Here is a 10,000-nt window from a genome sequence, read left to right as displayed (position 1 = left end):
AAGAAATTTGGCACACAAACTCATAATTTAATTTGTATGGACTAGAATTCAGAGTTTCCTCTTCGGATTTAGTATACTTAGTAAGGTAACCAATAAAAGTGAGAGGAAATAGAGAATTGGACTTCTTAATAATAATAATAATAATAATAATAATAATAATAATAATAATAATAATAATAATAATAATAATAATAATACCTCCAACTCTAAGCTGATGCAGTGAGTCTAGGACCATTTATCACAACCACTGAAATCTCTCTGTGAAGGGTGGAATTACTGTCAAAGCTATAAACTCGTTAATCAATGCCACGTTACTGAATTGAATGGAGGATCTTGGATGTCATTCGCAAACCGATGTTACACACTAGCAAAGTTTCGGGGTAAAAACGGCTCTTCTCTTCAAACGTGGTATAATGGAGTATTAGATTGATGATTAAGAATTGAATTGCTACCCAGACAGTTATCTTAGGCACCCTTTTAAAAACTCCTTTTTTTTTTTTTTTTTTTTTTTTTTTTTTTTTTTTTTTTTTTTATTGGTGTGTTGGGCAGGCTTAACAGAAGGGCCATGGATGCCTGGTGGTTTATCAAGAAGTTGTCTTTTCCTTTTTCTGATTATTTTTCTTCTCGAAACCATCCTTACTGTCCTCCCTTCAGTTGAAGTGGCTATCCTGGAGGGTATTTAGCCTTGCATGGTGTATCGGCTCCTCCATGTTGACCAGTTTTTCCGACTTTTTACTATAGTCTATGGGTATCATCAATCACTTTGTTTATAATTCTTTACGTATTGTTTTTGTTATAATTCTTGTTAATCTAGTTTTTAAGTATGATGTCTCTTTTTTATTTCTATTAATTCTTATGCTGTCTGGAGACATTGAGCGAAATCCGGGACCAGTACGTCCTAGATTTCGTCAATGTCGTCTTCTGTATTGCAATATTCGTGGTCTTCATGCAAATATCCAAGACCTTACAGTTGCGTCCAGACAGTATGATATTCTTTTGTGCTCAGAAACTTTGGTTTCTAATATGAGGCACTCATCTGAGCTCCTTATAACTGGTTTTAAGAAGCCAATAATGTTGAAACGTAATGCCATCCCTAGGGCCAGGGGAATGGCGGTGTATATTAGGACCGAGTACCCTGCTTCTCATAAGTCCTGCTATCAATGTGGATGTCATGAGATTCAGGTCATAAAAGTTTGTGGCAGGCATAACAACTTTTATTTGTGTTCGATCTACCGGAATCCAGACATAGATGATTCTATCTTCGATTGTCTTCTTACCATTATGGCTAAGATACAAGAAGATGATAGAAAGGCTTCTTTTGTCTTTGTTGGTGATTTTAATGCTCACCATAGGGAGTGGTTAAGTTCTATCTCTCCTACCGATCGCCATGGCTTAAGAGGTTTAGACTTTGCCTCTGAATCAGGCTGTGAGCAAATCATAAATGAAGCTACTCACAGGTCTGGTAATTGCTTGGACCTCGTATACACTGACTCCCCTGGCGTTATAACTAGTATGGTTGGTTCTCCAGTCGGGACATCTGATCATGCCTTGATTTCATTATTAGTGAAGACTGAGCAGCCTGTCCCTGATATATCATATTCTTGTAAAATTTATATGAAATCCCAAGCAGACTGGAATGGGATTTTGCATGATCTTTTGTGCTTGAATTGGTCACAATTATATAATAGTGTAGATCCTGTTGTCCCTTTGAATGAGAATCTAGTCAACATAATTGATAGGCGTATCCCTTCTCGTGTGCTAAGGTACCGAGTGAAGGACAAACCGTGGTTCAATGATGATTGTAGACGTGCTTATTTGGAGAAGCAGGAGGCCTATCATCTTTGGAAGGGTAACAGATCAGATTTGACCTGGAACAACTATACTCAGCTTCGAGCTTTTGCTCAGAGAGTTTATGCCTCAACTGAAAAGGAGTACAATTTAACCATAAAAGAAACACTTTCTGGTACAACTCAGGAACATAAATGGTGGTCTACCCTTAAATCTGCACTCTTTGGTGTAGATGCAACAGTTCCTCCTTTACTTAAACCAGATGGCTCAGTCACTCACTGTCCAAAGGAAAAGGCAACCCTTTTGGCTGATGTTTTTGACAGTAAACAGAGTAATGTAAAACTTGAACTTCCTCATTCCTGTTTTCCTGAGGCTAAACTAACTAGTTTAGCTTGTCGATCTCGTGAGATTAAAGCTCTGTTGGTGGACCTTGATGCTTATGGAGGTGTAGACCCAAATGGTATTTTTCCTTTGTTTTTCATAAAGACAGCAGATTTCTTAGCTCCAAAGTTATCTGTTATTTTGCGCAAGTTAGCAAGAAAAGGAGCTTTTAGCACTAGTTGGAGAATTGGTAATGTTACTCCTCTATGTAAATGTGTTTGTGGTAGCTCAAATCCCACTGATTACCGCCCAATTTCCATAACTCCCATATTATCTAAAGTTTTTGAACGTCTTCTGGCAAAACGTCTTAATAGGTTTGCTGAAGGTAATCATCAACTCCCTAGTTTGCAATTTGGTTTTCGTAAAGGCTTTGGAGCATGTGATGCCCTTCTCACAATCTCCAATGCTGTACAGAAATCCCTTGATTGTGGTCGGGAAGTTTGTATGATTGGCCTTGATTTTAGTGCTGCCTTTGACCGTGTTAATCATGAGACCCTTGTTTTCAAACTGAAACAGTTGGGAGTGGGTGGGTCGTTTCTTAGCATTATTATTGATTTTTTAAGTAATAGATCTCAAAGAGTTGTTGTTGATGGGCACCATAGTGATTATAGGAATGTGATATCCGGTGTTCCACAGGGTAGTGTTCTTGGCCCATTACTTTTCATACTATATACACATAACATGTGGTTTGGCCTAGAAAACAAGCTTGTTGCATATGCAGATGATGCTACTCTCTTTGCATCAATTCCATCCCCTGAATGTAGATCTAGGGTTGGTGAATCCCTTAATAGAGATTTAGCTAGAATTAGTGCATGGTGCAAATTATGCGGTATGAAGTTGAATCCTAACAAAACTCAAAGTATGATTGTAAGTAGGTCAAGGACGGTGGCTCCTCAACATCCGGATCTCAGTATTGATAATGTTTCTTTAAATATGTATGACTCTTTCAAAATTTTAGGTGTGATTCTCGACAGTAAATTTACTTTTGAGAAACATATAAGGTCTGTGTCTTCTTCAATTTCACAAAAAATAGGCTTATTGAGAAAGTCTTTCAAGATTTTCGGTGATCAATCTATTCTGAAGAAGTGTTTTAATTCTTTCATTCTACCTTGTTTTGAGTATTGTTCTCCTGTCTGGTCTTCAGCTGCTGATTCTCATCTTAATTTGTTGGACAGAAACTTACGGTCTATTAAATTTCTTATTCCTGATTTAGATATTAATCTCTGGCACCGTCGTTCAGTTAGTTCATTATGCATGTTGCATAAGATTTTTCATAACTCTGACTATCCTTTACATTCAGATCTCCCTGGACAATTCTATCCTGTTCGTAATACTAGGCAGGCAGTTAATTCTAATAGCCTGGCCTTCTCCTTACGAGGCTCAATACTACGCAGTACTCTAGAAGTTTTATTCCAGCTGTTACCAAGTTGTGGAATGATCTTCCTAATCGGGTGGCTGAATCAGTAGAACTTCAAAAGTTCAAAGTTGGAGCAAATGCTTTTTTGTTGACCAGGCGAACATGAGTCTTTTTATAGTTTATTTACGACATATTTGTTTTTGATGTTGTTAATAGTTTATATATGATATGTCTGTTTTGACGTTGTTACTTATTTTAGAATGATTTATTGTTAATTTGTTCTTTTCATTTATTTATTTCCTTATTTCCTTTCCTCACTGGGCTATTTTTCCCTGTTGGAGCCCCTGGGCTTATAGCATCTTGCTTTTCCAACTAGCGTTGTAGCTTGGATAATAATAATAATAATAATAATAATAATAATAATAATAATAATAATAATAATAATAATAATAATGCTATTTCAATGTTTTTACGACTCGTTACTTTTACATTGTGAATACCTTGTAACAAACAGGAAAATAGTGGATTAGATACGATAAAAACATATTATTATTATTATTATTATTATTATTATTATTATTATTATTATTATTATTATTTGCTAAGCTAAAACCTTAGTTGGAAAAGCGGGATGCTATAAGCCCGAGGGGCCCCAACAAGGAAAATAGCCCAGTGAGGAAAGAAAACAAGGAAAAATAAAATATTTTAGAACAGTAAATATATTAAAATAATTTTTTCCTATATAAACTATAAAAACTTAAACAAAACAAGAGGAAGAGAAATTAGATAGAAAAAGTGTGCCCGAGTGTACCGTCAAGCAAGAGAACTCTAACCCAAGACAGTGTAGATTCTTTTTTAGTACTTCTAGGTACTTGTAATTATTCAATTAGGTACTGTAACTCTAGTTTAAATTCATGATATACTATATTATTATTACTAGCTAAGTTAAAACCCAAGTTGGAAAAGCAGCATGCTATAAGCCCAAGTCCAAAGCTCTTAAGTAGGAAAAACAGAAATTAACTATTCCCTATAGTGAGCGTTGAAATCACCAACAAGCACAAAGGAGTACTCCCTATCATCTTCTTGTATCTTATCCATAATGGTAAGAAGACAATCGAATATAGAATCATCAAAATATGGATTCCGGATCCCGATAGACTGAACACAAGTAAAAGTTGCTATGCCTTCCAAAAATGATCTGAATCTCCGGACATCCACAATCATAGCAGGGTACTCAGTCCAAATATACACTCATTCCCTTTGCCCTAGGAATGGTTCAGTCCAAATATACTCTCATTCCCCTTGCCCTAAAAATGGTTCAGTCCAAATATACACTCATTCCCCTTGCCCTAAGAATGGTTCAGTCCAAATATACACTCATTCCCTTTGCCCTAGGAATGGTTCAGTCCAAATATACACTCATTCCCCTTGCCCTAAGAATGGTTCAGTCCAAATATACACTCATTTCCTTTGCCCTAGGAATGGTTCAGTCCAAATATACACTCATTCCCCTTACCCTAAGAATGGTTCAGTCCAAATATACACTCATTCCCTTTGCCCTAGGAATGGTTCAGTCCAAATATACACTCATTCCCCTTGCCCTAAGAATGGTTCAGTCCAAATATACACTCATTCCCCCTGCCCTAAGAATGGTTAAGTCCAAATATACACTCATTCCCCTTTCCATAAGAATGGTATCTTGTTTCAAAATTATTACTTTCTCCAAACTTGAAATAAGGAACTCACATGAGCGTCTCATTTGAGAGACCAAAGCTTCTGAGCAACTGTAAGGTCTCATACTGCCAAGCATTAACGAAACTTGCAATACACAGGACGACAACTGGTGAAGCTTAAGACGCACTGGTTCCGGATTATGCCCAATGTCTTCAAACACAATAAGAATTAAAAGCAATAAAAGTCTCATCATACTTATAAACAAACTTGACAATAATGATACCAAAAACAATATTTATACGAATATATATAAAGTGACTCATGCAATTCATAGACTAAAGACAAGATGTTGGATAAAATTGAACAACATGGTGGAGCAGGCACACTATGTAAGGCTAAGTACCCCCCAAGATAGCCACTTCCAATGAAGAGAAAGATGGTTTAAAAAATGAATACAAGAGAAGAAGATAAAGCAACAAGTAGGGAAAAGATAACCTATTGATAAACCACCAGACATTCATGGTCCATCTATTCGGAGCGTATCCTCAAGCAAGAGAACAATGAATATGTACTGTGAAGATAATAAAGTATATCAAAATCTTATAGAGGCGATATAATATCTCTCTCTCTCTCTCTCTCTCTCTCTCTCTCTCTCTCTCTCTCTCTCTCTCTCTCTCTCTCTCTCTCTCTCTCTCTTTCCTATGCAGTTAAAAGTTGTGGAATTTATCATTTTTTATTTCATTATAACCTTAAATATTCTTCTTTTAGAAATATGTTACTTCAGGTTAAAAAGTAAAGTAGCCAGATTTTATAAAATTTTACGATGATCTGAAAACTTTCTTCTTTTTCAACATAAAATTTTAGTGTTTCTTTTTTTAAAGAAAGCCCTTTAAAGGTATGAAAACACGATAACATTGAAAAGGTTGTGGAATTTTAATGTTTTGATGTGCTTCCTTAATTAAAAATTATGTAATCAAAAATAATAATTTTATAAAAAAAAAAAAAAATCTTAATATTTCCCCATTCCCTTATTTCCAAAGGTAAAACTTTTTATTTTATTTAGTTGAAAGATCTGTAAATTTATCATAAACTGAAAACATTAAATACATTCAACTCTACTCACAATTTCTCGCACTTAAATATGAAATCTAAAAGATGATCTTTGTTGACTTTAAAACCAGAAGTCTCGCCATGGGGAAAATGCATTATAATCCCTGTCTCTTGAAGTCTGTTCCTTGCTTCTTATCTAATACCCCCTATCATACCTTAGCTTGGATGCCACGGATGGCTCCGTATAGTAGGTAGTAGGTTGGCCAGGATACCAGCCACCAGTTGAGGTTGGCCAGGGTACCAGCCACCAGTTGAGATACTACTGTTACAGAGTTATGGGGTCTTTTGACTGGCCAGAGACCGTACTACATAGGATTCTCTCCGGTTACGGTTCATTTTTCCTTTACCTACACACAAACACACACACACACTGAATAGTCTGGCCTATTCTTTACATTTTCTCCTCTGTTCTCATACACCTGGCAACAGATTACCAAACAATTCTTATTCACTCAAGGGGTTACTGCACTGTAATTGTTCAGTGGCCACTTTCTTCTTGGTAAGGGTAGAAGAGACTTTAGATATGGTAAGCAGTTCTTCTAGGAGAAGGACACTCCAAAATCAAACCATTGTTCTCTAGTCTTGGGTGGTGCCATAGCCTCTGTACCATAGTCTTCCACTGTCTTGCGTTAGAATTCTCTTGCTTGAGGGTTCACTCGAGCATACTATTCTATCTTATTTCTCTTCCTCTTGTTTTGTTAATGTTTTTTAGTTTATATAGATATTTATCTTAATGTCGCTACTCTTCTTAAAATATTTCATTTTACTTTTTTCCTTTACTCGCTGAACTATTTTCCCTGTCGGAGCCCATGGGCTTATAGCATCCTTCTAGGGTTGTAGCTTAGGAAGTAATAATAATAATAATAACAATAATAATAATAATAATAATAATAATAATAATAATAATAATAATAATAATATACATGCGTGGCAGTACGGAGGAAATACGGATATTTGTCTATTTTATTCATTTAAAAGTTTAAAGGTTTAAAGGTTTAAAGGGCGCTCATGAATGGCTGGGGCAAGGGACAGTGACATTGCCCTATCGAACATTACAGTGCCCTAGAGACTGACCATATATGATCAGCGCCCAAGCCCCCTCTCCACCCAAGCTAGGACCAAGGAGGGCCAGAGCAATGACTGCTGATGACTCAGCGGATAGACCTATAGGGTCCCCCAAATCCCCATCCTTAGAGTACAATAAGAACAAATTGCTATTTTTGTCTATGGGTTTTATACCACCATGTTCAAAATGTACATAAAATTTATTTTCCATAGATGTATATGACAACTCGCAGTCTGCATAATTATGAATACGAATAAAAATTATATAAGACAAGTAAAAATAATATTGAATTGCAATGGTTGATACATTTTTTGTATTATTTTCTTTTGAAAATATCAATTAAAGACCTGAGAGAGAGAGAGAGAGAGAGAGAGAGAGAGAGAGAGAGAGAGAGAGAGAGAGAGAGAGAGAGAGAGAGAGAGAGAGAGGTCAAAGTTGAAAAAAACGGAATGAAATTTTTACTTAAAAGTTCTCTTGTTAACGGTAGAAAATACTTATATTTCTTTCATATGCGCTTATTAATTCGTGGTGAAAAGAGAGAGAGAGAGAGAGAGAGAGAGAGAGAGAGAGAGAGAGAGAGAGAGAGAGAGAGAGAGAGAGAGAGAGAGAGAGAGAGAGAGAATCAGGTTGAAAAATCTGAAGGAAATTCTTACATTAAAATGCTCTTATTAACGGTTGAAAATACTTGTAGTTCATTCATACACACATATTGATTCTTGGAGAGAGAGAGAGAGAGAGAGAGAGAGAGAGAGAGAGAGAGAGAGAGAGAGAGAGAGAGAGTGAGAGAGAGAGAGAGCTGCTGTAACAGGGAACTGGCTCATCTCTAAGCTTTTCCCTTTAACTCCATCCTATTTTTCTATACAAAGGGAGAGAGTTATTTAAAAACCTAATTCCAATGCCAGTCATTGTAACACAAGAGGAGCTTAGAGTTTTGTGTGGTTTTATCTTGTGGGAATATCTCCAACATATGAGGTATTTCGAATACTTATCTCATCGATATCGATGTCCTAGTTAAAAGCAAGAAGGCCCCTTCAAGATAACGGTATACAAGAAATCAACAGCTTACGCTTAAAGGGCATTCACATACAGCACAACTTGGAAAGAGGTACACAGCCAACTAAATAAAATATGACAACTGTTAACTAATAATGGATATGCAGACACCATCACAGAGGTGGCTATATATATATATATATATATATATATATATATATATATATATATATATATATATATATATGTGTGTGTGTGTGTGTGTGTGTGTGTGTGTATATATATATATAATATATATATTATATATATATATATATATATTATATATATATATATTATATATATATATATATATATATATATATATATATATATATATTAAAAAAATTTACTTTTATAAAAGAAAAACCTAATGAAACTCAAGAGCCAACATTAAACTGCACTAAATAGTCGTGTCTAAAATGTTTTATTAATGTTATTATCCTTTTGTAATGAATGAATGATTTGAAGTTCTCTGGCGTCCTAACATCGAAGGTCATTGACGCCGATATATTTTACTTTAAAATAAAGATTAAAAGAACATTCAATTGAATCATCCTTTTATAAGAATGTCACTTCGTTCATGATAACAATATGAATAAAATAGACATTCAATTTCTATCACTTATATTCTTACCTTTTGATAAACCACAAACTAATTAAGAATAATTCGAAAATGAGCGTGTTTACTTTCCGTTTGCTAATCTGTTTTATCAATATATATTACGAAAATATATTGTTTTTTTATCGTTATAGCAAACATTTTATATCATAATTACAAATCAAAAGTCTGAATATGATAAATAATATTTAGGAAATAAGCAGGTGTTCTGGAATCATAAGGGGGGATTGCATAAAGCACGGATTTTTCTCATCCGCACGGATTGTCCAATCCGCTGGTGATTACAATCACTTAAAATTCAGCAGCGGATCACGGCGGATGTGGCGGACATACACAAGGTCTGCCATGGGCACAGTTCACATATAAGTGAGTTTTCATGAAAAAAAAAAAAAAAAAATCTATATTCGTATAAAATGGTCAACCGTGTAAACATGAATCCGCTTATTACTAACAAATATCTGGGTTATGACAGTTATGACTTCTAAATGGTTTTCATCAGTAGCTAGTATTATTAGTATATAATATTCAATCCATACATAATTGATAAAACGCAAAAGGGCCAGATTTTAAAGCTTAATCTGGAAAATAAATTCAAAGTATGGCCTGAATAAGAAATACCATAAAATAAAAAATTACTATTTAAAAAAAAATACTACTTTTATATCTACATTCATATACAACAGCTACAACAAATACAACCGTTTCTAGTCCACTGCAGTACAAAGGCTTCAGACATGTCCTTATTCATGATTGGGGTTTGGTTATTTTCATCACCACGCTGGCAAATGCGGATTGGCGATGGTGGGAGATTTTGGTCTGATCGCTGACAGCAAACCAACCTAATATAGGTGGCCCTGACTAGTACAGCATTGCTGATCATGGCGATACACAAACCCTTTCACCACGTATGTATATCTACACAAACATACATACATTCACACACACACACACATATATATATATATACATA

At 35.1% G+C, this 10,000-nt stretch overlaps 1 long non-coding RNA gene across 2 annotated transcripts in view; it reads right to left on the bottom strand.

Annotated features, from left to right (window-relative positions):
• Positions 1–10,000, bottom strand: part of LOC137626096 (uncharacterized) — a 350,309-nt gene that overhangs the window by 177,147 nt on the left and 163,162 nt on the right. The window lies entirely within an intron of this gene.

Source organism: Palaemon carinicauda, chromosome 33, assembly GCF_036898095.1.
Source record: "Palaemon carinicauda isolate YSFRI2023 chromosome 33, ASM3689809v2, whole genome shotgun sequence".
Classification (NCBI taxonomy): domain Eukaryota; kingdom Metazoa; phylum Arthropoda; class Malacostraca; order Decapoda; family Palaemonidae; genus Palaemon; species Palaemon carinicauda.
This window is presented reverse-complemented; position numbering and strand designations above follow the sequence as displayed.